Source organism: Nannospalax galili, unplaced genomic scaffold, assembly GCF_000622305.1.
Source record: "Nannospalax galili isolate Female #2095 unplaced genomic scaffold, S.galili_v1.0 scaffold162, whole genome shotgun sequence".
NCBI lineage: Eukaryota > Metazoa > Chordata > Mammalia > Rodentia > Spalacidae > Nannospalax > Nannospalax galili.
Genome location: NW_008350388.1, coordinates 1,523,504 through 1,537,235, shown reverse-complemented (window position 1 = coordinate 1,537,235; position 13,732 = coordinate 1,523,504). Strand labels below are relative to the sequence as shown.

General features: G+C 42.5%; 1 non-coding gene across 1 annotated transcript; it reads left to right on the top strand.

Annotated features, from left to right (window-relative positions):
- Positions 1-10,036: 10,036 nt before the first annotated feature.
- On the top strand, positions 10,037-10,143 carry LOC115072815. Its single transcript, XR_003851834.1, has one exon. It is a non-coding gene; the product is annotated as a U6 spliceosomal RNA (small nuclear RNA).
- The last annotated feature ends 3,589 nt before the right edge of the window (positions 10,144-13,732 follow it).

The window sequence follows — 13,732 nt, the reverse complement described above, 5'->3', positions numbered from 1 at the left end:
TAATAATTAATAATAATAATAATAATAAAATTTACCATAATAATGAGTACAAGTCCTTTCACTGTTTTCCAAAGTCCATGCCAGCAGAAAACAAATATCCTATAAACGGTAAAATAAAATAACTAATAAACTATAAACCAGTAAGTAAGGTTTTTTTTGAGGCAAAGTCTTAGTCTATGGCCCCAGTTGGTCTTGAACTCATAGTAATCCTCCTGCCTCAACCCCCTTAGTGGTATGCCTTTCATTATCAGATTAGACCATGGTATTTACACAAATAGAGGCAGAGATTTGAAAGATTTGTTACTGTCTACAAGTACATTTAAGCATTTCCTCATCTTTAAATGACCATTCAATGTGGTAGCATTTAGATAGCAAAGCAGCCTTAGGCATAATTCTTTCCTAGACATATACTAACATGCTAACTTACCCACAGGAAGAAGACAAGTAGAATCTAACCTTTCTCTGCATCATTCCCTGTGGAATTATTACATTAAAGTGGGGCTCGGAGTAGCTTGGACAAACAGGCCGAATCCTGTTCATCTGTCACCTTCAGGACCTGAATTCAGCTAGACATTATTGATCATGCAATAAGTTCCTGAGCACCTACATCTGACTGCTTGAAGAAAACAAATCTACAAGATAGAAACAGAGGAGAGCTACCAAGTAGGCTAGTGCCCCTAGAACCAGGTGAGCAGCTGCAACTAAGTTGTTTCTTTGCTTTGGTTTTATTTTTCTTGAAGTACTGCAGGTTGGATATAGGGGCTCATGTATGCTAGGCAACACTCTACCACAACCCATTTCTTTCTTCTTGTGAGAGAGGATCTTCCTAAATTGCCTAGGCAAGCTAGGACTTGCAATCTTCCTGCCTTAGGCTCCTGAGTAGCTAGGATTACAGGCCTCTACCACCAAGCCTGGCCAAGTGTAGTTCTTAATAGGTGTGTGCCCCCAAAGCCTAGAGATTTATTCTAGGATCCTCAGCCCCAAACTGGATGTGCAGACTTACAACTTTATTATCTACTGGGGCTGAGGATGTAGCTCAGTTAGAGTGACAGTTCAACATGCCAGAAGCTCTAGATTCAACCCCCAGGACTGCATAAATAGGTGTGGTGGTTTACAAGTAACCCCAGCACTCTGGAGATGGAGGCTGGGATAATAACGGGGAGTGAGCACACTTGCACACCAAAGAGGACCACTCATTCATTCAGTAATACGCACTGGAACCTCTTTATATATCAGCCCTTTTGTTTTTTAGTATTTTCTAAGACAGGGTCTCACTATGTATCGCAGGTTGGTCTTAAATTCCAAAGCCATCTGCCCCAGCCTCCAGAACCCTAGGATCACAGGCATGCATCACCACACCAGGCTCAGTCCCATCATTTGAACTGAGGCTCAGGCTGAAAGCAAGAGCTGGCTCTTGCTCCACAGTCTCTACCATGCTAGAGTAAAGGAAGTCCTCCTGCTCCAGGCTGGGAGTGAGGCTCAGAATTACAAGCTCCAAGTGCTGCTGGTTCCCCACAAGCCATACTTGGACACTGAATGCTATTGATATCACAGATATTATTTTAACAATAGCTTTGGAGATCATTAAGTTGGTCAACATCTGTGCCTAGGGAACTATAGGCGGGGTCTATGAGACGGTGGGACAGGGATGACTGAATACATCCACACTATTAAAGGAGGTGAGAATTAGCAGAGGCACTTAGAGGGGGTTCCAAGGGTTGTTAAAGGTGATCAAAGCCTTTTCTTCCCCAATAAGACCTTAATTGTGCCGAGAGTTGCTACAGTTAAGCAGTGGGTAGCAAATAAAATGCCCTGGCTCCCTTTGCAAAGTGAAGTGAGCAAACTGCGAAACTGGGTTTCAACAACAGAGATTTTCAAACTACTGCCAGGAAGTTACCAGAACATGAGTCTCAGAGGCAGTGTCAACACAGAGGCCTGCACTCTCCACCACATCCCCTAGGATTCCCTGAGGATGAGGAGGGAAGGCAGAGGCTGAGCTGCTGAAGTACGCGGATGTGCATGTGGGGCAGAAGTGACAACGTGGATGAGCTGAGGTCACAAAAGAGATGGAACCTGGCCATCCAGGCACAGCCATGACCGGCGTTCACGTGGGGTGTCTTTCCAAGTTACAGAATGCGTAGTTTTATTTTGTTCTGTTTTGTTGAAACAGGTTCTCACTATGTAGCCCAGACTAGCCTCAATTTCACAATCCTCCTGCCTCAGCCCCTCAAGTGCTGGGATATTGTGTGTGCCACCATGGTCAAAGGAGCATTTGGAGCCTGACATTATGGGGATCTTGAATATCTCCCACAAGCACCTGCATTAACAGCTTGGTCCCTGCCTGAGGAACTACTCAGAAGACATGAAACATCTCAGAGGTGGAGCCTGGTAGAAGGAAGTTAGATTGCTGGGTACAGGCTGCTAAGGATATTGGGACCATGGCCCCTTCCTGTCTGTTTCCCAGCTGCCATGAGGTCAACTGGTCTCCTCTGTTCCATGTACCCTCCATGATGCTCTGTGCTGTCACAGGACCAAACAGTCAAGCAGCCATGGACTGAACAGAGCCCATGAGTTTTGATTCAGATCTTTTCTCTTATTAGGCTGATTTTTGTCAGTGATGGAAAGCTGAGTAACAAAGAGCCCCTTCCTGTCTACTCCCTCATGCTCCCTTTGCCAGGACACGCTTGGGCTCCTCACAGCTGGCCTTCATCATGTGAACAGGCAACCGTCACTCAGGAGCCCAGGTGAGCTAGCAGGTTCCTCTGGACCTCCCTAGCACTCAGCTCTCTTACCAGTCCCGGAAGTGCCAGACTGGGACTCTGCTGAGGACCCAGAATTTGACTTTGTCATATTTGTTTTCCAGTTCCCAAAATCATGCCTGGCACATCGTTCAAAATGTGTTGAATGAATGCATGGCCAGAGGGAAAGGAGACAGTGAGAAAGAGAGGGAGAGGAGTAAGACAAAGAGGGATGGAAGGAGGAAGGGAGAGAGGAGGGGGGGAGAAAAGAGGGTGAGCAGGGGAAGAGGGAGGGGGAAGAAAGGGAAGACAGGTAGAGATCCCTGAGAATGTCTTTCCCAAGCACTGCATTAGGCTTTCAACTATTCCCTTCCAATTCCTGTTCCCTCAAGAACCTCTCTGCTTTATAATGTGTCATCTGAATAATCTGAAAACCAATATTTACAAAGGAATTAACTGAATTAGAGGACAGGTTAATTCCTCAGCAAACTTTAAACAAATAATAGAACATCCTCTAAATTCTAATAACCCACTAAGTCCCAGAAAGAAGTAAAGAATATGATTTAGGGTCTAGTCCAAGTTGACCATGGCCCTGGAGGCCTAGACAAAAAGGCACCAGGGTATCTACGTAAGATTTATTTTTTAAGTTTCAACAAGTGGCAGATTGAAGGTGACTTTCTGGGTTTGTGTCCTCCTCTCTGGATTAGACCTGAATTTTGAACCCATCTAGTTTGTCCTGAGTGGTGCAAAAGCCATGTACAAAGCTCCAGAATACTAGGTCTGGAACAGGTTTATAATCTGTGACCTACAGGCCACATGCAGTCCTGGATAGATATGAATATGGCCCAAGGCCTTTATAGATGACAATGCTGTAGCAATGTCAAAAGGCTGGATATTCCCCATCTAGAGGAAAGCTTGGGCATCCATTGCGTCAGCTCCTCTCTGCAATGTGAAGCATCCAATGGTTTCTTATCACCCCCAAGATAAGGCGAACATGTCAACACATCAGATATAACCCTCCTGCCTGGCCACATTTTCACTGTCTCTTTCCTGTCCCGTGATCCAATCTCAACCTCTTTCTTGCTGTACACTCTTCAAAGATGCTATGAGCTAAAGCCAGGTATGATGACACACACCTGTAATCCCAGTAATAGGAGGCTGGGCAGTAGGTGTGAACCGAAGTTCTGTGGTGGGACTGGAAGGGAAAAGATGCACTTGTATTAAAGGTTCTTACAAGTGCGAATGACTGATTCTCAAGATTATGGAAAGTTAAAATGTTACAGACTAGAACCAAATTATCTTGGGCTATTTCTTGAAATCCGTTCACTTCCCACCCCTATATCTGACCTAACATCCTTGTGGCTATCAAAAATCTTTAAAATGTATTCTTTTTTAAAAATTTTGTTTGTATTAAATTTAGTTGTATTTCATACAAAATGTCTCAAACAATCTGAATCATCTTTATAGCCTTATCCCTACCAGCACCCTCCCATAGCCCCCACCACTGGAACCCATATACTCTGTCCTGGGTGTTAAGGCCCACTGTGTCAAGTCAGTGTCCCCAGACATTCCCCAGTGCAAGTCCATCCACTTGTGGTTTAGTCAGATCCCTCTCATCTATCTATCCAAACACCTATTGTTTTCTTTTTCAAAATGCATTCTAAACAAGAAACTACCTTCCACCAATCCAAAAGCTGAGAATGTCACCAGATAGCATTGAGACCTATAACACAGATTTTCTTTCTTTGCTGAAATCTGCCCACCTCGTGTATCCACCAGTGTATTTTAATTGTGTGCTGATTCATTTTTTGAGGCAAGGTTTCACTATGTAGCCTGTCTGGAAGTCACTGTGTAGACCAGGCTGGTCTAGAATTTAGACATCCACCTGCCTCTACCTCCTGAGTCTAGGGATTAAAGGTATATGCTACCACGCCCAGACTAATGTCTTCATTTTTAACTTTCTTTGCTCTGTCACTATAAAAATGCCATTAGACTGTTACAACTTTGGAACATGGCATTTGAGAACATCTGAATTCATGTTTCCAGGCCATGATCACTCATATTTAGCTGCAGAATCAACTCTTTGGGGTAAAAGCTGTATTTTTTCGTCAGCAGGGGCCAATATAGGCTACACAGTGAGACAATGTCTCATGCTATTTGTCTGAAATGTCCCTCTGCCTCACCCACTCCATCTCTTCCTGGACAACCACATCTTATCCTTCAGGGTCAACCTAAACAACGTGCCTCAAAAAGCCTTCCCTAACTAGTGCTCAAACTTGCTCACATCTTCCCATAGCTTTCCAAAAAAAAAAAAAAAAAAAAAGCATCACTTGAAAATTATTTAAAGTTAGTCCAAATTTCTAGGGCATAAAATCCAAAAGGACCCAGACTATACCTATTGCATTCCCATCATCTCCCCCTTGCCTAACACAAATCTTGGCACAAACTAAGCACTCTAATTGCTGAGTTACACTGAGCCATCTGGTCTACCTCCTTTATATCAGTAACAAGAGAGGCTGAGGGAGACCAGCAACATAAAATTCACTGTGATTGCAGCAAAGAATTAGAGGGCAGCTCTGCCAATGACCAACCCCCAGACTCCCTCCATGCTGACCCCACCCCTTTCTGATGGCCTTGAACTTCCATTTTCACAAACTCTGTATTTAAATGTGATTGGTTCCAGACATGAGCCACTATTCAGATTATGGGCTGTCTACATTCCCCCATTCTGTGTGAGGATGAACTAGGACAACTGTGATTTTGCCATCCTCTAGCTGTGCTGCGATCCTTATTTGGGCATCACACAGCTAAGCACAGAGTTAGCATGTAGAAGCACTAACTACCACCACTGCTCTCTCTGCTCTGTGCCTAAGAGAAGGAAATGCTACATGACAGTGTCCCTTTGCTATAACTGCCTGAATGGCCTTCTTTCCCCAGTGAGGAAACATCCCAAACGAGAGCAAGCTTCCCTCCAGTGGTGTCATTTTCAATGAAGCCTGCCTGTATCATTTGCAGTTAGGGGTTCATTGGTCAGAAGTGTTTTCTAGGGATGCGCACCTTGGAAACCATTAGAGACATGCTTGGAGCCGCCAGCTAGCCCAAAAGTTCAATCCACTGTATTAGCTGTAATGATGGGAGGCAGCTTCTGGAAGGCACAAAAGGCAAGAAAACAAGAGAGCCAACTTTCTACCAACACATGCACATGGGGTTTCAACAACAACGCCCCGCTCTGGTGCTGGATTTAATATCATCACAGCATTCATAGTCTCAAGATGACTAAAAACACCTCTAAAATGCTTAAGATAGTGCAAGGATCTGAGAAGACTATTGGAGAAACCAGCGTGCCTCCACTGTAAGTTTCTACAATGGAGTTCTCCTACCCTTCCTGTATTGGGAGTGTGGGGAGTTCTCATTAGCCTTGGGATAACCTTCAGAATTCACAGCTGGAGAGCACCATATAGAAATCCCAGAAAATTGTGAGATCCTTCTTTCAGAAGGCATTGAATAGTGTGGAAATTCTCATCTCTGTCTGCAGCCAGAGTCATCAAAAATAAAGTAGGGCTTACAAAGTGAGAGAGAGTGAGCTTGCTTCTCAGGGTCATTCGAAAGGACCCCAGATTGGCGCTCATCCATCTGATGAGTGATAGCTTGTCATCTGGTGCAAGGTCCCCATTCGAAAGCAGCCCAATGCACTAGTAAAGTACAAATTACAGCCTTTGATCCCAACTTGCCCGTTAGAGCAAAGAACTAAGTTTGCTCTTTCTGTTTTATATCGCCAAATGTTTCAGAATGAAGAGATGAGAAACTGTATTGAATCCTAAGGTTCCCGCTTTATCCATCTCTAAATGGGATCTTAGGAATTTCTGTGATTGCCTCGCCTTTTATCCAGCCTGCAGCGTGACTCATCTGCAAGCACAAATTACCTCGCTCAAGTATTCTTAGGAGAAATAATTAGCCACACACCCCTCCTTCCACACACTCCCCTGCATGCCTCGGGAGGCCAGGATGCCTGACATAAATCATTTAGTCCTGAGCCCTCGCACACACCTTTCCCACTGGATTCCATAATTGGCAAAGTAGTTGCCAACTGGGTTTAAAGTGATTTGAAATTGTTTTCCATCCAGTCTTGCTGATAGCAAAAGGTTTCCCCTTTACCTCAAGCGTGAGTTACAGTAACATGATTGAATGTAACCAGTTATTCAGTTCAAGCTGTGATTCTGATTCAGTATAGACAATATGAATTCCCCCGAGCTCAGTGAGGCCATCTCAATGGTCCGTTTAAGTCCAATTCAATTAGACTCACTATGGTTCTTAGACTTTCTTAGGTAGGTTTGCAGCAGCCCTCGGGGTTGAATGTGAGGCTGGTATTCATCTAGGACTTTTAAATTAGGTCTCAGGTGTCATCATTCTAAATGAATTATTACAGTGGTGTGTTCACACTGCTGTAGCTGAAGTTATGTTAGCATCTCCTCTCAACCGTTTTTAATCCACTGTGGAACAGAACTTGTCATGTAAGGTCCCTGCCAGAGAGTGACTTTTTCCTTGAAAGCCAGTTTTTAAAATAATTGGTCTACTAAGTAAACACAGTGATATGCATTCTTTTGTGGAGAGAAGGAAAGACCATCTTTGTTTACATTTGGTCTTTTGTAGGTGTGTTTACAGATGAGTATCTTAAAAGACTAGTTCTCTTAATACTGATTTTTTTTCCACATTCACATGTGAATTTAACTTTCTGGGTATTGATATAGCAAGAACCATTTCTGTATTCCATAAGAATCTAATACACGTTCTCTCTTTGAGGCAGCGATTACAAAAGTTGGGTTTTATTTTGAATTCCATTGTACATATAATTAAAAATAAAATTTTAAAATACTGATTTTTTAAAATATTTAATAGTAGTATCCAATGTGGCTCTATGAGTAGGGAGGATACCTGAAGGAAAGAAAGTGGATAGATTGGTAAGCTCCTTTGTCAAATGTTCTCCACTATGTGCCTCTATAATCTCTCTTTCTAGAGGCTCAACTAAAATTTCCTCCTTTCTTTTAATGGACTTCCTGTGAGCCACAGCCATGACAGCAGCAAGCATGTGGGAACATCAGTCATTGTAGAGCCATTGCTGACTTATTAAAAAGTTTATGTTCATTTCCCTATGCTAGCTGCCTAACCGTAGCTCCAGGCCTAGTGGGAGCAACACTCAAGCCATGGCAGAGGGCTCAGCCAGCCTAATGGAGGACGCACCCTCTCCGTGTGTCATCAATAACAAATCACATGCTGAGAAGAAAAGAAAATAATTACAGGACCTCCTTTTCTTTATTCAGGCAATTCAGACATGGTGGCAATGTTCCAACTTCTCCCTCAAACCAAGGGGTGGCTGCAATCAACCTCACTCAGAAAATATATGCGAGAGAGGCTTTAAAACAACAGAGCCATGAAAATCAGAACAAAGCAACAACAGGTGAGCAGATTAAATGGGGCACTAATTGGGCGGTTTATAAATCAGAAACTCAGAGTGTGAGCATATCCAAGGTTGATTATTGTTCCCAATGAAAGGAAAGCTGAACACGCAGCCCGGCTGATCCTTCTGCATGCTATCTCCATGATTATACCTGTGATGTTTGTCTATTAAGCACACAAAGCAGGTGATATTTTGCACATATAGGAAAAAATTGATTGATATGCCCTAACTGGGAAGTTCAAGCCCTTCAACTACCCAGGAAAGCTGAAGTATACGAGATAATAGCACTCTATTCCTACACAAAGCTTTGCTTATTTTAATCATCACAATAAAGTCCTAAGAAAATGGCCACAGGCCTCCTTGTTTGCTTATTTAATATATGCACAAGAGAGCAAGCTGTCGAGACACAATCCCCAACTGCTGAAGTGACCAGAACAGGAAGGCTGGGAAAAGTCCTGATTTCTGTGGTGAAAATTGATGCTGCAGATTTGAATGGATGGCCTGGCTATTATTTCATCAAATCATATTTTGCATGTATATGTGTGTGGCATACATTCATGTATATGAAGATGCATGTGGAAGCATGAAGTTGATCTTGAGTCCTTCCTGGACCAGTCTCCAATTAATTGAGGCAGGGTCTCTTGCTGACCAGAGTTTGTCAGTTCCAACTAGTCTAGCTGCCAACAGGTCCCAGATCCCCTGTCTCTGAGGACTGAGTTATAGGGGGCTCCCATGCCTGCATGACATTTATGTGCATACATAGGGTCTGAACTCCAGCTGTCATGCCTATGTGGCAAGTGCTTTATCTGCCGAGCCATCTGCTCCATCCTCTCATCCATTCATTTATTAAGAGTTGCATAGCTGAAGTGTAATATTTGCCTACTTAATCTTCACCTAGTTGGATGTTATGTCTTCTCTGACATTTAGATTTTTTAAATTTTTTATGAGTGTTTTGCCTGCATGTATGTAAGTGCACCATATGTGTGCAATGCCTGTGGAGGCCAGAAGAGGGCATTGGATCCCCTAGAACTGGAGTTATAGATAGCTCTGAGTCACCATGTGGGTGCTGGGACCTAAACCTGGGTCCTCTGCAAGAGCAGACAGTGTTCTTAACACTGAGCCATCTCTCCAGCCCCACCATTTAGATTTGAACTAATCTCATCCGGGCTTTCTCCTTGCCATTCTCCCTTCATAAAATGATCTCTCCCAGATATCTGCTACTTCTTCCTCACCAGCATCAGTCCTCAGCCCAAATGTCACTCCCTTCCAACTTCTTTTCAGACCACCCCTTGCCAATAGCCTTTGTGATTATCCCACTTCTCTTTCCTGTTCTCTGAAAACATTACATGAGTCTCCATTGCTTATTTATCTGTTGACATGGGAACTCTCCCTTTTCCCCATTAGACTTTGAGCAGGACGTTTATTCACTTTGTATTCCCAGTGACTAGAAAGTGCCTAGTGCATGTCACTAAATATACTTATGCAATAAATGAATGACTGAAGAATCTACATACATCACACATGCATGTGGGCATGCACACACACGTTAAGTCGTCACATCAAGGGCAGGGGAGATAGCTCAGTGATTAAGAGCACATAGTGCTCTTGCAGAGAACCAGAGTTCAGTTCCAAGCACCCATGTCAGGCTGCTCATAACCACCTGTACTTTCAGCTTCAGGGTATCCAGATTCCTTCTTCTAGTCTCCAAGGACACCCACACTCATGTGTGTGTGTGTGTGTGTGTGTGTGTGTGTGTGTGTGTGTAGAGAGAGAGAGAGAGAGAGAGAGAGAGAGAGAGAAAATGAGAATTTTAAAAATAAGTTTTTAAAAATGTTTGAGCCAGGTGCTTGCTTCGGCAGCACATATACTAAAATTGGAATGATATAGAGAAGATTAGCATGGTCCCTGCACAAGGATGACACATAAATTCGTGAAGCGTTCCATATTTCAAAAAAAAAAAAAAGTTTGAGCCAGGTGTGGTAGCACAGGCCTTTAATCCCAGAACTCTGGAGGCAAAGGCAGGTGGATCTCTGTGAGATCCAGGCCAGCCTGGCCTACGTAGTGAGTTTCAGGCCAGCTGGGGCACCAAGGAGACACTGTCTCTAAACAATGAAACAAGCAAACAAAGTTTAAGTTAAATTATTTTGACATAAATTTATCCATGATCTTCTGATGTAAAATATGAGCATATTCCTCAAAGAAAGAGCTGGTACTAAGATAGTAGAACACGTAAATAATGCAACACAAAATAAATAACTGATCTAGGGTGGTGGTCAAAGAAGAGGAGCAATGCAGACCCCTCTGTGATGCAGGACCCAGAATTCCCAGCCCACCACTCTCCTTACCATTGAGTAAACCTGAAAGTAAAGCTGAGTGACCAGTGTGAACCATGAACATGGAAGAAAAGTCAGCTACGTCTAATCCTGGCATTGTGGCAGACTGGATGTCTCAGAACTGAATAGTGCAGAATACTGAATGAACTATAGCTAGTGTTTGTCTCTGGTCGTAACTCCAGTTCCAGGGGACCTGACACCCTCTTCTGCCTCTGCAGGCACTGTACACATGTGGTGTATTTACATACATGCAGGCAAAACACTCATACACATAAAATAAAAATGAATAATTTGTTTGATTATAGCAAAATGGGCCAGGTGTAGTGGTGCATGACCTTAAACCCAGCACATCAGTGGCAGAGGCAGGTGGATCTCTGTGAGTTCAAGGCCAGCCCAGTCTACATATGGAGTACCAGGCCAGCTAGAGCTAGATAGTCAGATCCTGTCTCAAAACAAACTTGTATGCTTGTGTGTGTGCGTGTGAATTATCTTGCCGGTGTACGCTCTTATGGAGACCAGAAGTCAATGTTCCACATTTTCCTCTATCACTCTCCACCTTATTTTCTAGAAGAGGGTCTCTCACTGAGCTGGTCCTTTCAGGTGGACTGGCAGTCTCTACACAACCCCATGCTAGGATTACGGCTGCATACGGCCACACCAGGCTTTACATGGATGTTCAAGATCGGAACTCAGATCCTCATGTTTCTGCCATATGCAATTTACCCAGTGTTCCATCTGCCCACCCTTTCTTGTCTTTTAAAACTGAGATTTTATATCCATTTAGCAATAACCCCCATCTCCTGATTACCACCGCTGTGTTTTCTGCTCTATAAATTTGACTGCTCTAGGTAGCTCACACACATGGAATGACACAGTAATGATCCTCTGGAGACTGGTGTGCTTCCCTCAGCATATTGTTGTCAAGGTTCATTCACATTGCAGCATATGTCAGGCTGTCCTTCCTTTTTAAGGCTGGATAATATTCCATGATATGTACGTACTTCATTTTCTTTCTCTAGTCATCTGTTACAGACACATGTTGCTTCCAGCTTTTGGCTAATCCAAGCTATGTTGTTGTCTTTGCCTACAGCAATGTAAGTACCTGTCTCACTCTTTCCCTACAACTCTTTTGGTTATATACCCAGCTCATATGGTAATCCTACTTTTAGGTATTTGAAAAATTTATCATTTGATTGCCCATAAGAGTGGCACCATTTTACATTCTCACCCACAGAACAAAGGATTCTAATTGCTCCACATCCTCACCAACAGGTACTATTTGCTAGAGGCTTTTTAATTAGCCATTCTAGTGGGTACAGAGTGGTATCACCTAGTGGTTTTGATGGACATTTCCCTAGTGATTAGTGGCATGGAGCCACCATTTCAAATGCTTATGAGTCATATGTAGATCGTCTTTGAGAAATATCTATTCAAATTTACTTTTGAATCCTATTGTTTTCCTTTTAACTGTTAAATTATAACTATAGGAATGATAAATATGTTCTGAATATCAATTACTTTTAGGTATTTGATCTTCAATTTTTTTCTCGCATTCCCTGAGCTGGCTTGTTAACTCTGTTGATAGTGCCTTTGGAACACAAAGTTTTAATTCCGATATAAAAACATCCTCTGTGTGTGTGTGTGTGTGTGTGTGTGTGTGTGGTGTTACTGAGGATTAAAGTCAGGGCCTTGTGCATACTAGGCAAGCTCTCTACTGGTGAGTCACATCTCCATAGTCGGGGGCCCTGAAGAACAGTACTCCAGTCAGTCATAGACCTCAGGCCTCCAGTCTGCATGTTCACCAGGCACCTTTACCCACTGAATCATCTCACTGGTCCCTCAGCCTTCAGCTTTAAAACTGATCATGAATAAGAGCAAACAAATACATTTTCCAAAATAAAAATAAAATAAAAGACAAGATATGGTCTATCAATGGGATTTCACCGAATGAAATTCTAGAACAGGTCATTCAGAATGAATGAAAATTGTACCAAAGGAGGGTCTGCTGTGCTCGAACACAAACAGGAATGATGAAGGAGAAAATCATTAGCTGTAGAAAACAAGAAAATCTAGAACCTGGGAGACTGAAAACAAGACAGAACTAAAAGTGTCAAACAGCAGCAGCATCTCAGTCAGGAGAGCAGAACCTCTTTCTCTTAGTCTTCCTAGTCTTTGGATGTCTGATTGGACAGCAAATATAACTAACATATTTATGTAGAAGTGTAGTTACATGCATATGTCAAAATGTCAAAATTTCTAAGATAAACACTTGAAAGACAGGAAATTCTGTAAGTGATTTCCATAGGGGAGGAAAAGCAATCTTTCCTTTACCTGTTCTTAGTTCCTGGAAGATGTTTTGAACAAGAGACAGATTAACAAGAAAACATGGTTTTACTTAACGTGATGCTTTCATAGCATGAAGCCTTCAGAAATGAAGACCTAAAGAAACAGGGAAATGTTAATTTTATGCATAATTTAAACAAAGTGGAATCAAGTACAAATATGAACTTCAGTTCCCAGAAAACAGCCACACCTGCTAACGAATCTACAAGGCTGATTAGAAGGTCCTTGCTGTACAGTGCTGGGATGTTGCAGATTTGAAGGCAGATTACCTTGAACTCTATAATAGCCATTCACTGCCCACCTTTGTCTCATATGTGACCTCCACATGAAACCTTTTAGAATGGATTAGCCTAGCAGACCACTAGTTTCTGCCAACCCAACAGCTAAATGGTGTCATCAGATAGCATCTCAGAGACTTCCCCACTTTGCCATAACCTGTCTACCTGATGCTTCCATGCTCAACACAAAAAACACAGATGTTACTTCAAGGGGAATAAGAGATCATTTATTCTGGAGCCAAATATGACTGACAATGGCCCAGGAAAACAAATACAAATACTATGTTCCATTATGGTGACAATTTTATAATGTTTTTCTACTAACAGAATAAAGAAAAATCATAAATTAAGTTGTTTTTAATTTGCTGGGAGTAGGCAGCTTACAGCAAGCACAGCCCAAGATAATTTGGCTGTGTGCCTGCAACATTCCAACTCTCCATAATCACAGACGTTCTAAACAGTCAATCAACCTTATAGAATCCTTTACCCAAGTGAAGTGTTTTGTTTAGAATGTGAATCAACACCACCAATATATTTGGACTTTATAAAAGGTCATATAACTCTTTCCACATTGGAACATGTTAT